This window comes from Globicephala melas, chromosome 15 (assembly GCF_963455315.2).
Source record: "Globicephala melas chromosome 15, mGloMel1.2, whole genome shotgun sequence".
In the NCBI taxonomy this organism is placed as follows: domain Eukaryota; kingdom Metazoa; phylum Chordata; class Mammalia; order Artiodactyla; family Delphinidae; genus Globicephala; species Globicephala melas.
In genome coordinates, this window is record NC_083328.1 from 76,230,433 (window position 1) to 76,255,807 (window position 25,375).

At 47.2% G+C, this 25,375-nt stretch overlaps 2 long non-coding RNA genes across 5 annotated transcripts in view; both read left to right on the top strand.

Annotated features, from left to right (window-relative positions):
• Positions 1-4,308, top strand: part of LOC115843234 (uncharacterized) — a 290,851-nt gene extending 286,543 nt beyond the window's left edge. For 2 of the 3 annotated variants that reach the window (XR_009559217.1, XR_009559218.1), the window contains 2 exons: positions 2,583-2,894; positions 3,898-4,308. This is a non-coding gene — a long non-coding RNA (uncharacterized lncRNA). The remainder of the gene's footprint in view (positions 1-2,582; positions 2,895-3,897) is intronic. The other variant, XR_009559219.1, reaches the window with a different exon arrangement.
• A 7,573-nt stretch (positions 4,309-11,881) lies between these two features.
• Positions 11,882-25,375, top strand: part of LOC115843235 (uncharacterized) — a 37,167-nt gene continuing 23,673 nt past the window's right edge. For both annotated transcript variants that reach the window (XR_009559220.1, XR_009559221.1), the window contains exons 1-2: positions 11,882-13,225; positions 13,918-14,760. This is a non-coding gene — a long non-coding RNA (uncharacterized lncRNA). The remainder of the gene's footprint in view (positions 13,226-13,917; positions 14,761-25,375) is intronic.

Below are 25,375 nucleotides of genomic sequence, written 5' to 3' on the forward strand. Positions count from 1 at the left end.
AGCAACTAAGCCCTTGCACCACAACTACTGAGCCTGCGCTCTAAAGCCCGTGAGCCACAACTACTGAAGCCCATGCGCCTAGAGCCCATTCTCCGCAACAAGAGAAGCCACTGCAATGAGAAACCCGCACACGGCAAGGAAGAGTAGCCCCTGCTCGCTGCAACTAGAGAAAGCCCGCGTGCAGCAACAAAGACCCAACGCAGCCCAAAATAAATAAATAAAGTTTTTTAAAAAAGAATAAAGAGGCTACCCTACAGACTTTTGGAAATAATAATTTTTAAAGTGGTAAACTACCAAAGATTGAAAATCAGATTAACACCAGATTTGTCATCTACTCGGATGCCAGAAGATGATGAGGATATGTCTTCCATGTTCTGAGGGTAAAAGAGTTTCAATCTAGGGTTCCTTATATAACTAAACAAAATAAAGATATTCTTAGACATCGAAGAATTTAAAAATTCACAGTCCATGTACTCTATTTGAAAACATTGCCCAAGGATTTATATCAACCTCCTGAAAAACAATCTGAGAAAGAGGATGGCATATACATTATTTAAAAGTGGCAGTTGACAACTGTACAGAAGAGGCAAAGAATACTAGAAAGAAACTAAAATACTATGTGTTATACCTGACACTTGGAAGATTCTCCTTTGAGTGGTAAAGTTTCAGTGACTCGGAATCATATTTCCTTCTGCATGGGTTCATTCACACTTAATGAATATTGCTTACTTGGTGATGTCAGTGCTGTTTATTAGCTTTCAGTTTTCAGAGTCAGCCTATTGACAATTCAAAGAAGATTTAGTTCTAAATTCTAGAGCAGAATTGTGAGAAATAATAGTAACACATCGAGACATTATATAGCAGGCACTGTTCTAAGCGCTTAGTGTGAATTAACACTTTTTTTTTTATAGTGGATTTCCTGTTTTTATTTTCATTTCTATCAGTATTTGCCTCATGTATTTTAACGTTTTATGGTTAGATACAAACACGCTTAGAATTGTCTTTTAGAAGTATTGACGCCTTTATAATTGGGTAATGTGCCTCTTTATACTTCATTATTTTGCTTGTTTTGAAGCCTATTTTGTCTGAAATTAATATATCTACTTCAACTTTCTTTTAATTAGCATCATTATGGTATTTTTTTTAACATCTTTATTGGGGTATAATTGCTTCACATGAATTAACACTTTTAATCTGCATGACAACTTTATGAAGCAGAAACTGTCATTATCCCCCTTTTTACTGAAAAGGAAACTGGAACACAGAGAGGTTAAGTAACTTGCTCAAAGTTACACAGCAAAACGTGGCAGAGGTGGGATATGAATACAGACATACTGACCTCAGGGTCCACGAAGTAAAAATAATATAACTAACGTACATAAGAGGGAAGGGGTAACAACAGACAGAAGTCAGAGTAACTACTCTATTTTCCTTATCTTTCAATTGAAGGAGTTGTTCAATACAGTCTAAGGTTGATAAATCAAGAAGTAGAAGTAGACATACCGTTAAAGGTAAACTCTACCATCAGAAAAACTAGAAAACCCAAGCCAAGAATTGACACCCCTGGGGAAGTACTCAAGTACTCTGGTGGAAGAAGATACTTCGTGTTATGCCTTACTTTTTTTCCCCCTCACATATTTATATCCTGAGATACTACATTCGTCTTCATGTTTGCGGCGAATACTTTATTATTGAAAAAAATATTTTATCATGTGCATGCGTTATTGCTATCATTTTAGAAACGAGTTCAATTTTCCAAAAAAAATAATTTTCTAAATGCGGTGAGTCATCTTGACAACTCCGAGCAGAAGTTACCCGTTTTGGAATAACAGTCAGGGTGGAGGGTCGGAGCCCACCTCGAGCCGCCGCCTCAGCCCATCTCCTCAGTTCTGTCCAGTTAAGCTTCCCTCCCACTCCCGGGAAAAGTTTGTCTGGCAAAGTCTTCCAAGCTCAGAACCTTGGCAGACGCAACATTCCAAAAGGGAGACCAAGAATCCTGGGAAATGGCTGTGTTCGCCCTTCTCCCCGAGGGCAACTGTGTTGGTTGGTGGGCTCTGGGAAAATCTAGAAGAGGAATTGCTGACACTGCAGCTCCAATCATCATCAGGGGCATTGAGCACATCTGTGAAACCCGACGTAGGTCTGGCAGCATCCTCCAGCTCCCTGGAAGATATCGTGGGGTGGCAGTCCCTGCAGTGTTGGGGTCTCTTCACACTCACCCCTTGACTGCTCTCTGGGTCTGCAGTCCCTCGGCCTCCTGGCTCCTCCACCCATCAGTGTCAGGCCCCCAGAGCCCCCTCCAGAGTCGCTGCCCTGGCTGCAGGCCCCTCCAAGGGTTCCAGACTCTGCCCCAATCAACTACACCCCTGTGGTTCTCGCCGTGAGTCACGGCAGGTCTGCTGTGCCGCCTTCCTATCTGGCGAACCGGAGATCGCCTTTAATTCCCTCCAGCTGGGCTCCGCAGGACTGAGATAATCTGTTCTGGCGCAAGAGGAAAGCAGAGGGTTTGTTGTGTCTTTGTTTCATTCAAATGGTTTGGATGATGACTCACTCCATTTCTTCTTTCTTTCTTTTTAAACCAGGGCACCGTCTAGAAGTCGTTTTTGATTAGAAGCTGACCTCAAAAGTACGCTCGCATCATTCTGAAAACATCTGACAGCACCACAGAAACCGACGCAGAACGAGAAAGGACACAGTGGACGAAGGCCAGGACCAGGGCCTTCCCACACGGCTCTCCGGGCTGTCATTGGCCTGAGTCAAAATTGGGATGCCGTCCCCTGTCAGACCCCCGGATACCTGCATTGACATGGGGCCAGCTGGGAGTGATAGTGGTGACTGTCATCATCGTGGTCGTCATCGCATGACACTGGCCGATACTACTGAGTCCTTATTACGTACGTACGGCCCATGCCGTTCTAAGGGAGTTATCCATTCTCGCAGCATCCTGTCAGGCAGGTACCACTTGGCTTTGCGGTCTGAGTGGCATTGTCAGGTACTGCTCAGAAGCTGGGAGGTCAGGGTGGGTAGACCAGCGGTCTCTTTAGGAACACGAAGCCCCGAGGCAAAGCCAGCTTGGCCTTGAGGGAGAAGCTGTGAACCAGCGAGGTGGGAGCGGGTGGCCAGAGGTGGTGAGCAGGGCGTGAGAGGGGTCCAAGGTCAGTGTTAACAGCACAGGGAAGCAGGAGGTTGGCTGCACCCAGGTGGAGGGCAGCAGAAAGCTGTGGCTGGCCAAGGACATGGCTCTCATTCACTGCTATGCCTCCCCTGTGTGCCAGCTGGTAGGCAGAGAGGTGGGCATGAAGCCTTCACTTCCCCAAGTCCACAGGCTGTTGGAAGAGACAGGCTAGGAGAAATGGAGTGGGAGAAATCACCTCCAACCAGGGCATTCTGGAAAGCTCCCAGCGGGAGGCGGCTTTGGCATTGAGCAGGGTGGGGGCGGGGGTGGACCAGCACAGGAGGGGAGCGAGCACCTTGTGTGTTTAGGTGAGTTAAGCACCTGTGAGGAAGAGGTCGCTCCACATGGCAGGGGTGTGAACTGAAGGAAAAGGGAATTCTAGGAAATCCAAAAGGTGGGTGAGAAAATACTGTGAAGGTCTGATCATAGTAGCAACGATGACTGATACTGCAATAGAGGCCTGGCGTCTGGCATCCCTGCGGGGGGGGGAGGGGGGGCGGAGGCAAGTGCCCCAAAGGCCTGGAGAGCTGAGCTGGCCACTCCTCTGTGAGAGCAGCTCCTTTGATTGGCCCCTAGTGCCTGCATCTTGTGAGCCCTTCTGTGGGGTGTTTGAATATTGATGAACCGTCCATGGGTGGCCAATGTGTTCGTTCCCCAGGGCTGCTGTAACCAATTGCCACAAACCAAGTGGCCTAAAACAACCAAAATTTGTTCACTTACAGACCTGAAGGCCAGAAGTCCAAAATCACGGTGTCAGCAGGCCGCGCTCCCTCCGAATGTTCTAGCTTGGGAGGAATCCTTCACTGCTTTCTCCGGTTTCTGGTGGCTCCAGGTATTCCTGGGCTTGTAGCCTGAGAACCCCAACCTCTGCCCCCATCTTTACGTGGCCTTTTCCTCCTCTTATAAGGACACTTGTCATTGGATTTAGCCCCCCACCCCGATAATCCAGGATGATCTCGAGATCATTAATAACGCCAAGGACCCTTTTCCCAAATAAGGTAACATTCACAGGTTCCTGGTGGGTATTTGGGTGGGGGCCACCGTTCAACCTAATACAGCCAATAAGGCCTATTTTCCCCATCAAGTGGGAGCTTCCTGAGGATGGAAACTGTGCCCCTTCCTTCCTTCCTTCCTTCCTTCCTTCCTCCCTCCCTCCCTCCCTCCCTCCCTCCCTCCCTCCCTCCTTCCCTCCTTCCCTCTCCCCCTTCCCTCCTTCCCCAAATATTGAGGGAACATCTGCCATGTTCCAGGCTCAGTGCTGGGTCCTGGGGAGACTGAAGCAATGCAAACAGATCCAGTTCCTGCCCTCTCAGAGCTGACTTTGCAGTGGAGGGAGGTAGACCCAACAGAAGCAGTTACACCATTGCTCATGGCAGGCAGAACTACAAAAGAAGGGGGGAGGGGCAAGACCAGCAGGGTTGGGGGTGGGTCAGGGTGGACCAGCTCCAACCAGGGAGGTCAGGGAAGGCTTTGCAAAAGACGTGACACATAGCTGGACCCTGGATGCTGAGAAGGACCAGGTTGGAACCTCCCTCTCACTTCCTGGCTGTGTGATCTTGGACAGTTGCTTTACCCCTCTCTGCCTCAGTTTCCTCGTGTATAAGGTGGTGATGGCAAAAACACAGTCTCCTGGAACCATCCTGAGGACTGGGTGAGTAAACCCGTGGGGAGCCTTCACAGCTGCAGTGTTCCCAGTGCTTGCTTCATAAGCCATAGCTAATCCTCCTAAAAGAATACTTAAATGTTAACATTATTGGCACACTGGCAGAGAGCCATGCACCAAAAACTTTTGTTAACAATTGAGGAATATTTATTTTAAAAACCAAACAAACAAAAAGGACCTAAAATTAGTCATCATGCAAAACTCTGGAACGTCTCGGAGTTCCTTACTCTTATCTTACAACTTGACTTGGGGCTTGTTTGAATCAGGTTGGGGGCCTGGGACACCTATTCTCTTTAGGGTTTGGGGCTTGAAATCTTTGTAAAGGCCTGGCAGAGGTACCGGGGCATGTTGGCCACTATTTTGGGCAGAGCAAGCTGAGTCCTTGGAACTTTGGGACCGGCCAGCGGAGCCAGGGGTCTCCGACATCGTGTTGACTTGGTAGATGGATGGAGGTCAGGCTGAAGGTGGTCCTGGGCTGAGAAGGGGCAGAGAAGCTGGGGCACTTGCAGGAGGCCCACGGAGAGCCCCAGGCCCGCAGGCATCTCCTCCCATCTGGGCCTCCGGGATCCGTCCCTCTAGGGGGCAGTAGGGCTCTACCGAGAGTCCCTGTCTCGTCCTGCAGAGGCCGGGAGAAGCCCCTCGCCTTACAATGTGCCTCGGTGTCAGCATCGAGGGAGAGTTTTCTTTTTTTTTTTTTTAATTTTTATTGGCGTATAGCTGCTTTACAATGTCGTGTTCGTTTCTGCTGTGCAGCAAAGTGCATCAGCTCTACGTACATCCCCCTCTTTTTCAGATTTCCTTCCCACTTAGGTCACCACAGAGCACATCAAGGGAAATTTCTGCACAGACTTTGCCCTGGCTGGGCCCAGAGGATATATCTTTGCACATTCAGATGTCTGGGGGGGAAATGCTCATTAGGAAGGAAAGTATTTAATGTCACGGTAACACGTGAATGTTTCTAAAAGTGGAAGCTGACAGCTGTACCCACTTAGGGAGCACTTCGGGGTTCCAGCCGCCAGGAGGTCAGCCCCCTCCAGCCTGATGGGGGAAGGAAGTTGGATTTCTAAGGCGCGTGCTATTCACAGGGAGAAGACATGCGTTTCCGCACTAGTGTTCGTGGCCAGGTTCAGGTTTTTAGACCCTGAAAACAAATCTCCTTGACCGGTTCTCCCCCATCTGCTGCTCCTCCCGTCTTGCTGGGGGAACCAGGGCAGCCCCTGGCTGTGTTTTGATGTAGCACTGTGACCCCAAAGATCCGAGACTCATGGGCGGCACCCTCCCCCCACCCCCCGTGGTGTGGCCTTATGGTCCACTCTGGGGGCAGGTGCAGGGGTATGGGTACATCTGCATGGGGCGCATACAGTCCTGGGTTCAGGTCCTAAATCTGCCACTTCATGCTGTGTGGTCATCAGCAGGGTCCCCATGGAGCCTCCCACCTTGCCTGAAAAACAAGGAGAGACCTGCCCTGCAGGGTGACTTATTTCTGGACGTGATTCCAGTGACACGATTCCTGGAACGGGCTTAGTGGGGTGCCAGGCGCACCCTGACATTCACCATCACACCACCAGCCACCCTTCCAGCTCCCACCCCGCTGCCTACTCCAGCCCGCCTTCCCTGACCTCTACCACTTCCCACTTCCCTGGCACTCCATCCCTTCTCTGTTTACTGTTTACAGTCTGTCTCCAGCTGGAACATGAGCTCTACCCTGCCTTATGCAGGACACATATTCAACATCAATAAATATTGTTGAGGGACTTCCCTGGTGGTCCAGTGGTTGAGTTGCCGTGCTTCCAGTGCAGGGGACGTGGGTTTGAACCCTGCTCGGGGAACTAAGATCCCACATGCCGTGAGGCCAAAACCAAAACCAAACCAAAACAACAACATCAGCAACGAAACATACATACATACGCACGTACGTACATGCGTACATAAATATTGTTGAGTGCACGCATGAGGGAATGGGAGCTCTAACCCAGTTGTCAGTTTCCCCGGCTGTGCAGTGAGGATGATGCTACTAGAAGTCTCTAGGTGGCTTTGGATGCATCAAACCCTTGTGTGAGCACCTGGCCCAGGCGCTCAGCAGATGCAAGTTCATGTCCCCGGCTGTCGGCTTTATAATACAGGCAGGAGAACGGCCCCTCCACCAGCCCTCGAGGGCAGCCACACAGACTCAGCCACTGAGGCCTGAGCGGGATCTCTGCACATTGGATCCTTCCACACACCAGGCGGGGAGGCCCAGGTCAGGGAGGCTGTACACACTGGTCTGTGTAAGCGATGTGCGGAGCCTAGGACCATGTCCGCTGTTCCGCGTGAAGCAGCCGGGGGCTCTCACTGGGGGAGGAGCTGGTCCATGGCGGGTGACAGACCCTCACCCGTGGTGGCCAAGAGCAAGGGCACACGGGTGGATGCGGACGTGAGTCCCAGCCTGACTGCTCTTGGCTGGGTGGCCTCGGCAGGTGACTTCACACCTCTGAGCCTCGGTTTCCTGTCAGGTGGGGTGATGGGAGCCCGCCGCTCTGAGAGCTGTGATGAGAGAATAACCAGCGCAGGAATGAGAACCGTTACTGTGCTGAATTCAGAGTCGAGCAAAAGAGTTGAGGGAAGCAGAGGAACGGCCCCTCAGAGACATCCACGCCCTGATCCCTGGAACCTGTGAATCGATGCTACCTCGAGAGGGGGGATTAAGGTTGCAGATGGAATTAGTCTTGCTAATCGGCTGACCTTATGATCAGGAGACTAGCCTGGGGGATCCAGGTGGGTCCCGTGGAACCACAAGAGCCCTTAAAAGTGGAAGAGGGAGGCAGCGAGAGAGGACTGGACCTGCCACTGCTGGCGCTGAAGACGGAGGAAGGGGCCATGAGCCACGGCATGTGAGTGGCCACCAGAAGCTAGAAAAGGCAGAAGAACCCTGGAGTTTGCAGAAGGAATGCAGCCCTGCCAACACACTGATTGTGGCGCAGAGGCTTCTGACCTCCCAGACTGTGAGATGGTGACTCTCTGTTGTCTTAAGGCATAAGTTTGTGGTAGTTTGTTAGTGCAGTTATAGGAAACTCACAGGAGGGCGGCGTCATGGCAGCCTCCACCCGGCCTCCCTCTCAGGAGCAGAACGTGGCAGAATGAGGATCAGCCTCAGACCTGCTGACGGGGTTAAATCTAGTGGAACCCTGGCCCTTTGTAAGTGAGAAGAGACCGTCAAGATCATCTAGGTCCGCATTTCAGAGCGGGATGTCCCCCAGATTAGTCCCGAGCGATGTTCTGTTCATAATGGTCCCATGGGTCCGTCGGTTAGGAAATGCTGCCTACACTGTCTGGCTTTCAAGCAGCCACAGTACTCTTTTATCTCTGAGAGGCTCTGAGAAGGCCTGCAGCAAAAAGCAAGAAAGCTTTTCTAACTTCCACTCAGCACTTCCAAAGATACTGTAGCATAAACCTTCTTCCTCCAAGCCTCCCCCCAGAACCTGTACTAACAACTCAACCAAGCTTGTGTTTGGTGGATGGGCTGATCTACTCAAATCAGTTCATGAGACAAATGGAGAAACTGAAGCCCAAACAGGTGGAGGTGCCCTGGAGAAGCAGTGCAGCTTCAACCAGCCACACGGCCCTGGGCAAGTCACATCACCTCTCAGAGCCTCTGATTCCTGATGGATAAAATGCAGACAAGAGGGCCTGCTTTGCAGAACACCACGGATAGCTGTCTCCATCCGTTGGGGCTGCTATAACAAAGTACCATAGGCTGGAGAGCTTGTAAACAACAGAAATTTATTTCTCACAGTTCCAGAGGCTGGGAGTCTGAGCCCAGGATGCCAGCATGGGCAGGTCCTGGTGAGGGCCCTCTTCTGGATTGCAGACTATCCATTTCTCCCTGCGTCCTCACGGGGTGGAAAGAGAGCTCTCTGGAGCCTCTTATGTAAGGGCACTAATTCCACCCATGAGGGTTCCACCCTCAAGACCTAATTACCCCTAATTAGGTACCTCCTAATACCATCACATTGGCAGCTAGGCTTTTAACTTGAGTTTTCAGTCCATAAGCAAGGAAGTGGCCGTTGAAGTGGCCAGCACCCACCTGGTAGGTAGTTAGGCAAGAGTAGGTACTACTTGTATTCGTTTCCCATTGTTGCCACAACAAGTCACCACAGACTTACAGGCTTACAACACAAATGTATTATCTTACATTTCTGGAGGTCAGTAGTCCTAAAATCAAGATGTCAGCAGGGCTGGTTCCTTCTGGAGGCTCTAGAGCAGAATCTGTTTGCTTTGTCCAGCTTCTAGAAGCTGCTCTTGTTCCTGGGCTCACACCACTCTGACCTCTGCTTCTGTCATTACGTCTTCTGAATCTGACCCTCCTGCCTCCCTCCTATAAGGAACTCTGTGACTACAGTGGGTCCCCCTGGATAATTCAGGGTAACTTCCCAATCTCAAGGTTCTTCATCACAGCTGCAAAGTCCCTTCTGCCTTGTAAGGTGACATATTCCCAGGCCCCAGGGATAGGATGTGGACATCTTTGGGGACCACTATTGAGCTGACCACGCCCAGGATGCCTCCTTTGCTGGCCCTGCGTTCCTCCTGCTACAGTGCATTCTCTCTCTCCTTTGCTCCAGGCTGGACACCAAAGGAGTGATTTAGTTCTAACCTGGGCTTCTGGTTGAGTCAAGTGCAGGAGAAAGTTTGCGTCTCTGCAGACATCCCCCATCCCTCTCAGACCATCACCCCCAGGCCATGCAGGTTGCAGTGGAAGAGTATCTTAGAAGGCAGGCTGCAGCCAAAGATTCCAGAGAAAACTGACTGCAAACTGTATCCCTTCATTCATCAAATATTGGAGTGCCTGCCGAATGCCTGGTCTCTCTTGGTGCTGCAGGCACAGGTGTGGACTGGACAGACCGGGCCCTGCCCTCAGGGAGCTGACTTCTCATGGGGAAGAAGGACAGTCGGGGAGAGATCACATAATAGGCACCAGATCAGAAACAAAACAGCAGGGTATGAAGATGGAGGATGGTGGAGGTGTGCCCAGTTTGCCATATGGGGCTGGTGAGGGGGAGGGCCACGGAGGCTGAATCCTCGGATTCTGGGTTTGGCAACGGGGTTGATGGAGATGTTATCTTCAGAGAGGGGTTCACAGGAGGAGAGCAACTTTTTGCAGGCCTGCGGGGAGGTGATGAGTTCCGTCCTGGGTATGACAGTGTGATGGGCCCAAGGTCCATCTAACATGGGATGTCAGTGGGTGAGGGAATGTCTGAGCTGGAGCTAATGAACGTGGGCATTGTTCACCTCGGGGTGGGTTCCCCATGGAGGAGAAGACAAGAGGACCTGGGGCCGACGCCTGGGGAGCCTCCGTGTGGGCTGCAAAGGACGAGGAGCTGATGGGTGAAAGCAGAGAGACAGGTGCACAAGTGCCCAGAAAGCCAAGAGCGAAGGAAGAGGCTCACGAGGTGGAGAGCAGTCAACAGGGCCAAACGCTGCAGAGAAGCCCGGGAAGGGAAGACTCGAGAAGAATCCATTTGGCTCAGCTGGAGGAGGGCCCCAGTGGCCTCTGTTGCGGCCGTGTGCCGGGGGCAGAAGCTGCAAAGCAGCGGCGGAGCGGTGAGCAGGAGTAGAGGAAGCTGGGACAAGACGCGTGCACAGCTCTTTCCTTGGCCAGGAAGTACAGAGGAGTCAGGCCAGTGGCTGGAGGTGGCCGTGGGGGTGATGGCTTTTTCCATCTTTATTTCTGGTTTATTCAGGCAGGGGACACCTGGCTTGTTTAAATGCTGATGGCTGGGAGCCAGGAGAGGGGGAGGTGAAGATGAAGGGGAGGGGTTGACCAAGGTGCGAAGCAGGCGGAAGGAGGCTCCTCCAGAATTCCAAAGAGGGGGTGGGACAGCCATCTGGGAGGAAGGAACCAGTGCGGGAGGCCTGTGGGCTGGGGGCAGGAGGTGTGTGCAGCAAACACGTGGGCACTGGCTCTGGACCGTGCAGGGATGGGCAGGTCACCATGGGGCTTTAAATCTACGAGTGATGCGGTCCGATTGGAGCCTGAGAACCAACATCTGGCAGCTGAGTGAATGGGTGGAAGAGGCCCATCAACCTGTTAGGGACAGGGCTCCCAAGTGTCCATCTCCTTTGTGGAGGTGCTGGTGGAAATGCACCTCATAACTCAAGATGCAGAATATTTTGGGAGGTGGTATTCTTGGAAGTTTAAAAACACAAGATCTAGGGGATAGACTGGGTTTGGATCCTGACTCCCTTCCAACAAGCTGTGTGACCTCGGGCTGGTTACTTGACCTCTCTGTGTGTTTTAGTTGCTTGTAGCTGTATAATAGACTACCTCAAAACTTAGCAACTGAAAACAACACCCGTTTAGTATCTTACAGTCCCTGTGAGTTGGGAAGCCAGGAGCCGCTTAACTGGGGCCCTATGCTTGGGGTTACTCGTGGGGCTGTGATCGAGGAAGTGGCAGAGGCCCGAGTCTGCTCAAGGCATGACTGGGGAGGACCCACTTCCAGGCAAAGTCAGTGGCTGTTGGCAGGATTCAGTTCTCCCTGGGCTGTTAACTGAGGCCCTCATTTCCTCACTGTCTGAAGCCAGAAGCCACCTTGAGTTCCAAATGGAGTTTGTCAAGTAGGGAGGTGGATAATTGAGTCTGGAATTCAGGAGAAGGGTCCAGGCAGGAGATATAAATGTGGGAGTCCTAGGCACGTAGATGGTATTTAAAACCATGCAATCGGTTGAGGTCACCAAGGAAACAGGTGCAGATAGAAAACACGTCCAAGGGCTGAGCCTGGGGGCATCCCAGTATTGGGGAGATGATGGGGAACCAGCAATAGATGGTAAGGAGAGGCCGGTGGAAAAGAAGAAGACCCAGTGGAAGCCGCGTGAAAGAAGCACATCAGGTTTAACCGCCGATTCTGCTGACCAGTCCAGTGAGACGACCATGGACAACTGACTGCGTATGTAACAACAACCTGGGGTCACTGGTCACTTTGACAAGGTGGTGTCAGTGGGTGTGAAAGCTGATGGGAAGGAGTTCAAGAGGGAATGGTAGGGGAGAGGCATGGGAGAGAGTGGATACATGCAGTATTTCAAGGAGTTTTGCTGTAAAGGAAAACAGAGAAATAAGACAATAGTTGAAGGGGAATTGTAGGATCCACAATTATTTTTTTTAACAGATCTTTATTGGAGTATAATAGCTTCACAATACTGTGTTAGTTTCTGTTGCACAGCAGAGCGAATCAGCCACATACATACACATGTCCCCATATCCCCTCCCTCTTGAGCCTCCCTCCCAACCTCCCTATCCCACCCCTCTAGGTGGGCACAAAGCACCGAGCTGATCTCCCTGTGCTATGCGGCTGCTGCTTCCCACCAGCCAACTATTTTACATTCCGTAGTGTATATACATCGATGCTACTCTCACTTCGCCCTAGCTTCTCCCTCCCATCCCATGTCCTCAAGTCCATTCTCTACGTCTACCTCTTTATTCCTGCTCTGCAACTACGTTCATCAGTACCATTTTTTTTTTAGATTCCATATAGAATGGCCATTATCAAAAAATCTATAAACAATAAATACTGGAGAGGGTGTGGAGATAAGGGAACCCTCTTGCACTGTTGGTGGGAATGTAAATTGGTACAGCCACTATGGAGAACAGTATGGAGGTTCCTTAAAAAACTAAAAATAGAACTACCATACGACCCAGCAATCCCACTACTGGGCATATACCCTGAGAAAACCATAATTCAAAAAGAGTCATGTACCAAAATGTTCACTGCAGCTCTATTTACAATAGCCAGGACATGGAAGCAACCTAAGTGTCCATCATTGGATGAATGGATAAAGAAGATGTGGCACATGTATACAATGAAATATTACTCAGCCATAAAAAGAAACGAAATTGAGTTATTTGTATTGAGGTGGATGGACCTAGAGTCTGTCATACAGAGTGAAGTAAGTCAGAAAGAGAAAAACAAATACCGTATGCTAACGCAATTATTTTTAAGGTAGGGGAAATAATTGCATGTTTCTTTTCTGATCGGAATTATCTAGTAGAGAAGGAGGCTGGGCCATGTCTTGAGAAGGTGAGAGGGGACGGAGGGGGGTGGTCTAAGGTAGGAACAGGACGGTTTTTGAAGTATCACGAGGCAAAGCCAAACGAGCACAGGGGCCCTGATGCTGGTGGGGCAGGTGCGGTGGTAGGAGCTCACGGCAGCTCTTTCCACCTGCTTCCATGTTCCTCCCGAAATAGGAAGCAAGGCCGGGAGAAGAGAGGGAGAGCAGGGGGAGGAGGTGCTGGGAGTTTAAAGAGAGAGAGAGATGTGAACGAGTCATCCGGGAGAGTCAAGAGTGGGGGACAGGAGAAATGGGCGCTGATGTCCTGGCAGTGACGGAAGCCCATGCATCACTGGCGGTCACGGGTGTGCACTACGTTTATGTTTTTCTGTAGCCAAGTTCACGGGCACAGAGGAAACTGAGCATTGGATTTAACCAGCTTGGGAGGGTGCATGACGCTTCACCATGGGATTTAAGCTGGGAAAGGGGAGGAGGGAGCACATCAAGAGAGAGACAAGAGTGAAAAAAAAGGTCGAAGGGCAAAAGGATTATAGGTGGCAGGTGGGATGTGGGATTATTGGAGTCAGGTGCTGGAGAGAGAAGCCAGTGTCAAAGGGTGGGGGAGGGGGGCGCTTAGGGCTTCCCTGGTGGCGCAGTGGTTGAGAGTCCGCCTGCCAATGCAGGGGACATGGGTTCGTGCCCTGGTCCGGGAGGATCCCACGTGCTGGGATGTGGAGTGGCTGGGCCCGTGAGCCATGGCCGCTGAGCCTGCGCTCCGCAACGGGAGAGGCCACAGCAGTGAGAGGCCCGCGTACCGCAAAAAAAAAAAAAAAAAGAGGTTGTGCTTGAGACCGAGATGATGGGGGGAGGGGCTACAGTTATTGGTAATTTCAAGGTCTGCAGCCATGGTTCTCAGTGCTGTCCTAGGAGCAAGCATCACCTGGGACTTCGCCGGGAAATGCAGGTTCTCTGGCCTCACCCCAGACCTACTGAGTCAGAATCTCCGGGGGTGGAGCCAGCAATTTGTGTTCTCATGAACTCCCGCCTCTCCCCGCAGGCTTCCTGATATGCACGAAGGCTTGGGAACCACTGCCCTAGAGTAGAATGGCTGAAGGAGGAAGACAAGCATCTACAGGACCAGAAGAATTTAAGAAATTGAGAGGTCGGGAAAGGAAAAGGATTCTTTAAGGAGCATGAAATTGCTGAAAATTAAGACAGGGGTACAGAGACTTCCCCGGTGGTCCAGTGGTTAAGATTCTGCCTTCCAATGCAAGGGGTGTGGGTTGGATCCCTGGTCGGGGAGCTAAGAGCCCACATGCTGTGGGGTACGGCCAAAATTTTTTTAAAAAAAGGGGGTACACCTGAAGAAAGTGCCCGGACCCAGGAGCTAAAATCACCAAGAAATGAGGACAATGGCCAGGTGGAGAATAGTCTAGAAGTGGCAGAAAACAGTAAGGAGGACACCTATCCCAGAGCCCAGTGATATAAGGGCTGTGGGAGATAGCAGCCCCTCTGCGGGGCATAGCGGGCAGGACAACGGCCCCCCAAAGATGTCCACTCATCCCTGGCACTTGTGCGTATGTTACCTTACACGGCAGCGGGGACTTGGCAGGTGTGATTACTAATCTCAAGATGGAACGAGTAGCCCGGATTATCCAGGTGGGCCCAATGTAATCACAAGCGTCCCTATAAGAGGAGGCCGGAGAGTCAGGCGGAGGAGTACGCGGCACGAGGGGGCAGCGGTCGGGGTGATGCGGTTGCTGGCTTGGAAGATGGAGGGAGGCCCACCGGCCAGGAAGCGGATTCTCCCCTCGAGCCTCCGGAAGGGACACGGCCCTGCGGACACCTTGAGTTTAGCCCAGTGAGACCATTTTGGATTTCTGACCTCCAAAACCGTAAGGTAATGAATTTGAACCGCCTTAAACCGCTATGTTTGTGATAATGTACCGTAGACGTCTGCGAGGGAAGCGGGGGCCTCAGGAGGGTGGTGGGTTTCAGAGCAAAAACACCAGGCGCACTTGGGAGGAAAAAACTGAGAACGTGGGCTTTTGTTTACGGTGGGCCGTGAGATGTGGAGGGCAAAGACGCTGCGACTGTGTTTTGGGAGTTGGGGGGCGGGGGCAGAAGGTGGGCTTGCAGAGCTTAGGAGGGGCTAGTGAGTGGGAGAAGCGGGACTGCTTGAGAGCCTGACACCAACAGGTCTAAAGAACGAAACGATTAGCCCTGAGGGTGAGGACATGGGCGCTGGGTGATGGGAAGCGGCGGCGTCTGGGATCCCCACTTTCCGATTCTCAGAGGGGCCCGGACCTGTTCTGAGAGCGTGGGTCCCCGTCGGGGCAGCAGTGGTGGACGTCGGAATGACTCTGCAAAGCCCAGCATGGGAGGCGGCAGTGCCTCCAGGGTGCCCCGGCTCCTTTGCATCACCTGGAGGATAAATGAGAAGGTTGGCTCGGGAGCAGCGGGGCTGCAGGTGTGTCTGGGGAGGACCAGATGGAGGAGAGCCGCCGCCAAAACGCGTTAACAGTATAACTCGTTGAGCAGGAGTGCCTCGCCTGCTGCAGGTTCCCGTTACCTTGTCAAACAGACTCCCCGGGGAGGTCGCGGTTCACATTCGGCTTGTAAACGGCAGCTGGCCGGCCGCCCTGCTCTTACCTGTCCCCGAGGAGCCGTTGAGCCACGGCAGCCAGCATTTTACAGGCGGGAGGGCCACGGGTGACGGCAGGAAGCCAGGAGGCAGATAAGAGCCTGGCAGGCTCAGGCTCCGAGGGAGCGATGGTCTTTATTGCTGTCTGCAGCAAAGGGAACTGGTTCTTTCTAGAAGCCAGCCTGGAGTCCACAGATGTGTAATTAGAAGTGAATGGGGCTTCCCTGGTGGCGCAGTGGTTGAGAGTCCGCCTGCCGATGCAGGTGGCGCAGGTTCGTGCCCCGGTCTGGGAGGATCCCACGTACCGCGGAGCGGCTGGGCCCGTGAGCCATGGCCGCTGAGCCTGCGCGTCCAGAGCCTGTGCTCCGCAACGGGAGAGGCCGCAACAGTGAGAGGCCCCCGTACCGCAAAAAAAGAAAAAAAAAAAAAAAAAAATGAATGAACTGAGCCATATGGGACAGAAGAAAGGTCTCTCTTGAGTCAGATGTTTAGGTTTTAAAAATGTGTTAAATATTAGGAAAGGATTAATTTTCCATGCATTCCGGATGAATCCATTGTTCCCAATGTCACTTGCATGTGTGAAACTTGGACGCGTTTGTTCATTCAGCACGTAGTTCCAGAGGGCCTACTGAGGCCAGGGTCTGGGCATGTGGCATTGAACCCGAACAAAGACTATCCATGCTCACATGGGATTTACAGGTGTAAGAGACAGATTGTAAACCAGCAAACGGGTCTGCAAACAGGAGAGTCCTGTATATGTCGTGGTGGGTGTATTTGTGGGCAGGGTGGAGGTAGATCCCACATTCCATGTTAGGGAGGTCTTCCGAGGATGAGAGGGTTTGATCTGGGGACCTGACGGATGAGGGAGAGCAGTTCCATGAGCCTCAGGGGTCAGAGCGTTTCAAGTCTTGGGAAAACTGAGGCAGAGGTGGGACAGGGTTAGGATTAGGCAAGGAACAGAAGAGAGGCTGACATGGAGGAACAGAGCCGAGTCTGGAGAAGTGGTAGGTGGAGAAGATTGTCGAAAGTCTTGGCAGAAATCTGGATCATTCTAAATGCAAAGGGAAGGTCTCAGTCCTGTAGCTGGTGGGTTACTGAGGCTCTTGCACTGTCTCAGACCTGAGTGACTAAACTGCCTGTGTTTTTGAAATTAAAGTGATAGCAAGATGGCAGAATAGGAGGCTTCTACCATCATTCCCCCACAGAACATTGATTTCTTTTTCAGCTTTATTGAGGTGTGACAAATGAAGTTGTAAGGTATTTAAAGTGTACATCATGATGAGATGATAAAAACTGTGAAAGGATTCCCCCATCTAATTAATTAACACATCCATTACTTCACATATTGATCTTTTTCTGAGTGTGAAAACCTTCCAATTGTACTGTTTGCAAATTTCAATTACACAATAGCAATGCCAGTTACAGGCACCATGTTCTACCTCAGATCCTCAGAACTTATTTATCTTACAGCTGAAACTTTGTACCCTTTTACCAACCTCTCCATATTTTGCCCAGCCCCCAGAAACCACTTTTTTCTGTTTCTATGAGTTTGACTTTGTTCTTTCCTAGATTCCACATATAAGTGAAACCATGCGGTATTTGTGTCTCTGTGTCTGGCGTATTTCACTTAACATAATGTCCTTTAGTTTCATCTGTGTTGTCACAAACAGCAGGATATCTTTCTTTCTCATGGCTGAATGATATTTGATTGTATGTGTGTGTGTGTGTTTATACATATACCTACCACATCTTCTTTATCCGTTGACAGATACTTAGATTGTTTCCCTATCTGGCTATTGTGAATAATGCCACAGTAGGGAACATGCGAGCGCAGATCTATCTTTGGGACCCTGTTTTCATTTCCCTTGGATATATACCCAAAAGTGGGATGACTGGATCATATGGCAGTTTCTATCTTTAATTTTTTTTTATTGAAGTACAGTTGATTTACAATGTTATGTTAATTTCTGCTGTACAGCAAAGTGATTCAGTTATACATATATATATATATACATTCTTTTTCATATTCTTTTCCATTATGGTTTATCACAGGATATTGAATATAATTCCCTGTGCTATACAGTAGGACCTTGCTGTTTATCCATTCTGTATATAATAGTTTGCATCTGCTAACCCCAAACTCCCACTCCATCCCTCCGGCACCCTCCCTCCCTCTTGGCAACCACAAGTCTGTTCTCTGTGTCTGTGAGTCTGCTTCTGTTTTGTAGATAAGTTCATTTGTGTCATATTTTAGATTCCACATATAAGCGATACCATATGATATTTGTCTTTCTCTTTCTGACTTAGTATGATAATCTCTAGGTCCATCCATGTTGCTGCAGATGGCCTTATTTCATTCTTTTTTATGACTGAGTAATACTCCATTGTTTATATGTACCACATCTTCTCTATTCATCTGTTGGTGGACACTTAGGTTGTTTCCTTGTCTTGGTAATTGCAAATAATGCCGCTATGAACATAGGGGTGCATGTATCTTTTTGAATTATAGTTTTTCTGGATATATGTCTAGGAATAGGATTGCTGGATCGTATGGCAACTCTATTTTTAGTTTCTTGAGGAACAGCCTTACTGTTTTCCATAGTGATTGTACCAACTTACATTCCCACCAACAGTGTAGGAAGGTTCCCTTTTCTCCATATCCTCTCCAGTATTTATGTAGATTTTTTTGATGGCCATTCTGACCAGGGTGAGATGGTACCTCATTGTAGTTTTGATTTGCATTTCTCTGATAATTAGTGCTGATGAGCATTTCTTCATCTGCCTGTTGGTCATCTGTATGGTTTCTTTGGAAAAATGTCTATTTAGTTCTGCCCATTCTTCGGTTGGGTTTGTTTTTTGTTGTTGAATTGTATGAACTGTTTATATTTTGAAGATTAATCCCTTGTCGGCTGCATCATTTGCAAATATTTTCTCCCATTCTGTAGGTTGTTTTTTCATTTTGTTTATGGTTTCCTTTGCTGTGCAAAAGCTTGTAAGTTTGATTAGGTCCCATTTGTTTATTTTTGCTTTTATTTCTGTTGCCTTGGGAGACTGATCTAAGAAAACATTGGTATGATTTATGTCAGAGAACGTTTTGCCTATGTTCTCTTCTAGGAGTTTTATGGTGTCATGTCTTATGTTTAAGTCTTTAAGCCATTTTGAGTTTATTTTTGTGTATGGTGTGAGGCTGTGTTCTAAGTTCATTGATTTACATGCAGCTGTCCAACTTTCCCAACACCGCTTGCTAAAGAGACTCTTTTTCCCATTGTATATTCTTGCCTCCTTTGTTGAAGATTAATTTACCGTAGGTGTGTGGGTTTATTTCTGGGCCCTCTATCCTGTTCCATTGATCCATATGTCTGTTTTTGTGCCAATACTATGCCATTTTGATTACTGTAGTTTTGTATAATTGTCTGAAGTCTGGGAGGGTTATGCCTCCTGCTTTGTTCTCTTTCCTCAGGATTGCTTTGGCAATTCTGGGTCTTCTATGGCTCCATATAAATTTTAGGATTATTCTTGTTCTGTGAAAAATGTCATGGATAATTTGATAGGAATCACATTAAATCTGTAGATTTCTTTGGGTAGTATTTTAACAATATTAACTCTTCCAATCCAATCTTTAATTTTTTTGAGAAACCTTCATACTGTTTTCCACAGTGATTTTACCAATTTACATTCCCACCGACAGTGTATAAGGGTTCCCTTTTTTACACATCCTGACCAATACCTAATATCTTTGACTTTTTGATAATGGCCATCCTAACAGGTATGAATTGATATCCCATTGTGATGTTGATTTGCATTTCCCTGATGATTAGTGATGTTGAGCACCGCTCTATTCTGTTCCATTGATCTGTGTCTGTTTTTATGCCAGTACCATACTTTTTTTTTATTACTATGGCTTTGTAATGTAATTTAAAATCAGGAAGTGTGATGCCTCTGGCTTTGTTCTTCTTGCTCAAGATTGCTTTGGTTATCTGGGGTCTTTTGTGGTTCTATACAAATTTTAAGATTGTTTATTCTATCACTGTGGAAAAGTACCATTGGAACTTTGATAGGGTTTGCATTGAATCTGCAGATTGCTTTGAGTGGAATGGACACAGGATATCTTTCCATATATTTGTGTCATCTTCATTTTCTTTCATCGATAACTTACAGTTTTCAGTGTACAGATCTTTCACCTCCTTAGTTAAATTTATTCCTCTTTATTATAAATGGGATTAATTTCTCTTTCAGATAGTTTGTTAGTATACAGAAATGCAACTGATTTTTGTTTATTGACTTTTGTATCCTACAACTTTACTGAATTTGTTCTAATAGCTTTTTGGTGGAATCTTTAGAGTTTTGAATATCATATCATCTGCAAATAGAGGATGAGTCTATAGAAAGGACTGATTCTAAAGGAAATAAAGGACTGATTCTATAGAAATATAAAGGACTACTGTGAACAGTTATACACCAACATATTGGATAACCTAGAAGAAATTCCTAGAAACTTACAACCTGCTAAAACAATTGTGAAGGAAGAGAAAATCTGAAAAGACTAATTACTAGTAAGGAGATTGAATCAGTAATCAGAATTGCCTGCTTTGCAGATGAAATGATCTATTTAGAAATCTCTGAAGACTACCAACAAATCTGTTAGAGTAATGAATTCAGTAAAGTCACAGGATACAAAATCAGTTGTATTTCTATATACTAACAATCAACCATCCATAAAACAAATTAAAATGATCCCATTTACAATAGCATTAAAAAAAACTTAGGAATAAATTTAACCAAGGAGTGTAAAGATCTATACACTGAAAATTATAAAACATTGATCAGAGAAACTGAAGACACAAATAAATAGAAATATCGCATGCTCAAGGATTTGAAGAATTAATATTGTTTAAATGTCTATACTACATAAAGTGATCTACAGATTCAATGTAAACCCTATCAAAATTCCAATGGCATTTTTCAGAGGAACAGGATTTTTTTTCCTAAAATCTGTATTTAACTACAAAAGTCCCCACATAGCCAAAGCCATTTTGAGCAAGAAGAACAAAGCTGGAGGCATCACACTTTGTGATTTCAAATTACATTACAAAGCTATAGTGATAAAATGGTATGGTATTGGCATAAAGAGACACACAGATTAATGGAACAGAAAAGAGAGACCAGAATAAACCCATGCATGTATAGTCAACTAATCTTCAAATTCACTAAGATTACACAATGGGGAAAAAGTAGTCTCTTCAATAAATGGTAGTGTTAGAAAGCTGGATAGGTACATGCAAAAGAATAAAATGGACCCTTATCTCACACCATACACAAAAACCAACCCAAAATGTCTTAGACTTGAATGTAAAACCTGAAACCATGAGACTCCTAGAAGAAAACATGGGGGAAAACCTTTTTGACACTAGTCTTGGTAATGATTTCCTGAATTTGGTACCAAACGCACAAGCCAAAAAAAAAAAAAGCAAAAATCAGTAAGTGGGACTACATCAAACTAAGAAGCTTATACACAGCAAAGGAAACCATCAACAAAATGAAAAGGCAACCTACAGAATGGGAGAAAATATTTGCAAGTCATATATTCTGTAAGGATTTAATATTCAAAATATATAAGGAACTCATACAACCCAATAGCAAAAAAAAAAAAAAGTCTAATTAAAATGGGCAAAGGACCTGAATTTTCCAAAGAAGACATACAAATGACCAACAGGTATATGAAAAAATGCTCAGCATCACTAATCAGGGAAATGCAAATGAAAACCACAATGGGATATCACCCCACAGCTGTTAGGATTGCCATTATCAAAATGTCAAAGTAAGTGTTGGTGAGGTTGTAGAGAAAAGGGAACCCCTAAAAAAAAGAAAAGAAAAGGGAACCACTATACACTGTTGATGGGAATGTAAATTGGTACAGCCATTATGGAACACAGTATGGAGGTTCCTCAAAAAATTAAAGATAAACTACCACGTGGTCCAGCTATCCCACTTTTGGGTATATATCCGAAGGAATTGAAAACAGGATCTTGAAGAGATCTGCACTCCCACATTCATTGCAGCATTATTCACAATAGCCAAGATGTGGAAGCAGCCTAAGTATCTTGTCAATGGGTGAATGAATAAAGAAGATGTGGCATATATATATGTACACACACACTGGAATATTATTCAGCCATAAGAAGGACATCCCACTGTTTGAGACAACACGGATGAAACTGGAGGGCATTATGCTAAGTGAAATACACCAGACAGAGACAAATACTGTATGATCCCACTTAAATGTGGAATTGAAAAAAGTTGAACTCATAGTCCAGTAAGTGCCCTACATATGAACCTTCAAGTTGCAAACTTTCACAGATGCAAACATGCGTTCACGTGTCCAGTCACATTAAGTTAGTTCACGTGTCTGGCGTACATTTTCACGTGCGTGCATCCTCTACAGGTAGTTGTGTTTTTGTGTACTTTATTGTATACAGTACAGTAGTATAGTATATTTATTTCAAGCCCAGGATGTCCAGAAGCAAACGTGAAAGCAGCAGTGATGTAGCCGGTACTGCTAAGAAGCATCAGCTGTTGTATTGTACTCTTGTACTTTTCAAGGTGCTGTACTGTAAGATTAAAAATGTTTTATTTTTTGTTTTTTATGTATTATTTGTGTGAAAAGTATTATAAACCTATTACAATACAGTACAATATAACCGATTGTGTTAGTTAGGTACCTAGGCTAACTTTGTTGGACTTATGAACAAATGGGACTTACGAATGAGCTCTCAGAATGGAACTCATTGGTATGCAGGGGACTTACTGTAACAGAGTAAAATAGTGCTTACCGTGGATGGGGGTTGTGGAATCAGGGAGATTCTGTCAAAGGGGGCAAACTTTAACTTCTGAGATCAATAAGTTGTGGAAGCTGAATGTACATCATGGTGACTAGAGTTGATAAAAGTGTATACTTGAAACTTGCTAAGAGTGTAGATCTCAAATGTCCTCACCACCAAAAAGAAGGTAACTGTGTGAGGTGATGTATGCATTAAAGAGCTTAATTTTGGTAACCAATTCACAATTTTTAACATATATCAAGATACTACATTGTATATCTTAAATATACACACTTTGTCGATCATACTTTGATAAATTTGGGGGAAAAAAAAGTAAATGCAAAGGGCAGTTATTGGAAGGCTTTAAGAGCAGGTGTGGTATGTTCTGCCCACTGTGCAGGCAGTGAGGGTAGGCGTGAACCAGGGCAGTCAAGAGGCCGCTCTGTCGTCCAGGCAGAAGATAAAGATGGCCCAATGGGCGTGAAGCAAAAAGGTGTGATTTCAGAGATGGATCCACCAAACGTTGCTGACGTGTGGGGCCCGGGGACAGTGAGGGATCCAGGGTCGCTCCCAGGTTTTTGACTATGCAGCTGCTTAGATGGTGTTGCCGTAAACCGATGGGGAGGACAGGGTGTACTAGAGGGTTGTGGGTGGGAAGAGGAGATTGGGAATTAGGAAGATCGGGGGCATGTTGAGCTAGAGATGCCTCCTGGGTATCAGAGTGGAGATGTCACACAGGCAGGTGCATGAGTCTGGAGTGTGCATGAGAAGGTGTACTTAAAATCTGGTGCCAAGATTGTCCTGTGAATGCTTTTCCTCAAGAGCTGTCCTAATGGTATTAATTACAGAGGGCTCTTGATCAGCAGCCATGTGATCTGGGGGTCTTTCTTGGGGAGCCCCATCAGTAGCTCATAGAAAGCCCTGAGCTGCTCCCTCCCTGCTTAAAAAAAAAAAAAAGCTAAGATCCAATTGTCATAGTGCTTTGTGTCTGGAGTTCAGTGCAGAATTTGAGTTTAAAATTTCTAGTAAACCAAGAATTCCTGGAAATCCTGGGATTGGGCAGGGGTTTCCATCTCTTTGGTGATAACTCCACATTGGGCCATTTACCAAGCTGGACTGCTGAATTTTACTGGGAGGGTGAAGGCAGAGACAGTTTCGAGTGGAAGCCCTTTTTGGAGAAAGCTTGGTGCAGCTCATCACAGCTCCCAGAGCTCCTCAAACAAAAGAAATGACTTTGCTTTCATTTCTTAATGGTCCCTGTGGTCTGTGCTTCCTTCACGGGGTTATTTCATATTCAACCTGCTCTTGCCAAGAAACCAGTTTCCTTTCCATTTATGAACCTGAAAAGCCTGTGTAGGAGTCAGCATTTTGTTTGCTCCTGGAAGTCTTGTAACTTCTTCATTTCCCACTTGTTACTAAGCCAGTGTTATATATCTGCTCCTTGGTACAAAAGTACACCCTGCTGCTGCAGGTAGCAAGGGACATTGACAGACTTGCAAAGTCTCCCCAAGAAGGAGAGGCTGGACGCCCCAGTGTGTGTTTCCTTTTCATTTCAGGATTTGAAAACTGGATAAGCTCGAGTTTGGGGCTTTAACTATCTAGTTAACTAATTAGGTAGCTAGTTAATTATCTAGTTAGAAAAATTCAAGACCTGTTGTCAAAGCTCTGAATGCTTCCTTCCAGATATTGGAAAAATGAGGTCCAGCCTTGGGTGAATCTTAAATCTATTAGTTAAATGATGGGAGGTTGTATTGATATAGCTAACATTTATTAAGCACGTACTGACTGTGAGGTGGGGACTATGATCTTCATTTTACATTTGGGGAAACTGAAGCCCAGGCTGAATTTTGTGGTACGTACCAAGTGTAGCTCACACAAATGTAGGACACAGACTTATTTTTTTAATGACTATAGTTTTATCTGTATAGTTTTATATTTGTATTTTGTTTTCTGCTTAAGATGATTCTGGGTTCTATTTGGGAAAAGCAACATAAGGTTTTCAGAAAGTGAGTGAATTTAAAGAGAACTGGTTGTATACAGCTACAGCAAAAAATCATGAGGGGCAGATTTGCCCCTAGGGTGGGTGGGTGAGCAGGCAGGCCTGGGGAAATATTTTTTGTGGGGCTCCTGTCTTTATGAGCGATTTGAGTCATCCTCACATCAATGTTTCAGCACCATTCTGGTGGTCCAATCTCGCCTGATCCCACAAAAAATAAAAAACCTGTGCTGGCCATTAAGGAGCAATCTGCTCACCAGGAAGCTCTTCTGGCAACTGGCTGGGACCCTGTAGGTGCAGGTCCTGGAGCTGCTTGAGGGATCTTGGGTCCTGTTGACCTTGTGCCCCAAAGGAAATAAATGGGAACGAGCTGGCCCCATCTGAGGGGGACCAGGGGCATCTCAAGCCACAACTCATACAGGACCCTGATATGCTTGGGACACCCTACCCCACATGGTACTGCTGGTTCCAGGCACTGGAAGGGGGCTTGGGAAATCCCCAGGAAGGTATCCTCAGCGTAGAGTTATGGTGCGGTGAAGTGGTCCCTGAAGTACAGGGCCTGGGGCTGAGACCCTGCTTCCCTAGGGTTTAAGGGTAGTGCTGAAGAGTGGGATGACATTTGAACCGTATTACATTAAGACTTTAAATAGAAATTTTTTTCCAAACCTCGTAGATGCTTTAGCTATAAGGAGAAAAAGCTGCTATAAGGAGGAAGCCAGCTGGAAAATTCTAGTATTTATAATATCTAATTCTGTTTGAGGGTTTGATGGTAAAAGATAATTTGGAGGGAACTTTGGAATTTTGTAAGCTATTCAAGCAGAGACTGTTTTGCTCTGCGAGTGACTGTTTTGCTCTGCCCAGTTCCCTGTAAATGCTCTGGGACCCTCTGCGAGCAGACCCAAGGCGGACATTATAAATGTGTTTACCTGGATGCTACTCCTAAAGAGGTCTAGAGACACAGATTATAGCAGAGCTGCAGTGGAGGGAGCAGAGAGAGAATCAGACAAATCCAGGTTGAGCTCATGACTCTGTCACCTTGGGCTTCTGATGTAAGATG